The sequence below is a fragment of the Octopus bimaculoides genome, chromosome 28, assembly GCF_001194135.2.
Source record: "Octopus bimaculoides isolate UCB-OBI-ISO-001 chromosome 28, ASM119413v2, whole genome shotgun sequence".
Classification (NCBI taxonomy): Eukaryota; Metazoa; Mollusca; class Cephalopoda; order Octopoda; family Octopodidae; genus Octopus; species Octopus bimaculoides.
The window spans coordinates 8,924,256-8,924,999 of NC_069008.1; the positions used below are offsets into that span (position 1 = coordinate 8,924,256).

Below are 744 nucleotides of genomic sequence, written 5' to 3' on the forward strand. Positions count from 1 at the left end.
CACTACTTATAAACATTGCTCGATGTTTTAGGCACTGAGCAATTCCTCTCTTTACACTGTATGGATGGTGGGAATTGAAGTTAAGGTATCGTCCAGTGAAGGTTGGCTTGCGATATACGGATGTCCTGAATCCATACTCGGTGCGTGTTAATAATACGTCCAGGAATGCCAGCTAATTGTTCTGTTCCTTTTCCAGAACAATCAGCTGGCATTCCTGGACGTATTAATAACACGCACCGAGTATGGATTCAGGACATCCGTATATCGCAAGCCAACCTTCACTGGACGATACCTTAACTTCAATTCCCACCATCCATACAGTGTAAAGAGAGGAATTGCTCAGTGCCTAAAACATCGAGCAAATAATAGAAGTAGCGATCGTGATACCCACCACAAAGAAATGATCAAGCTCAGTAAGAATCTATTAAGAAACAACTACCCCAAGAACATACTATCTACTCCAATTATGAAGAAAACAGAGGATGAAACCAAAAAACTGTCTACAGTCTGTCTACCCTATGTGAAAGGCCTCTCCGAAAAGATACAAAAGATATGCGGCCCATATGACATCAGGGCAGTATTCAAGAGCAATACAACACTTCGCAAATATCTCCTTCGGGTAAAACCACCAACAGAAGAGAATATGACCAAAAACTGCGTGTACTCCATCCCATGCAGCTGTGGTAGATTATACAAAGGCGAAACATGTCGCCCCCTCAAAATAAGGGTAGAAGAACATCACAA

General features: G+C 42.1%; 1 protein-coding gene across 2 annotated transcripts in view; it reads left to right on the top strand.

The window, feature by feature from the left end:
• The window catches only part of LOC106872325 (anaphase-promoting complex subunit 7), a 50,041-nt gene that overhangs the window by 40,679 nt on the left and 8,618 nt on the right, over positions 1-744 (top strand). The gene's annotated exons all lie outside the window — the stretch shown is intronic.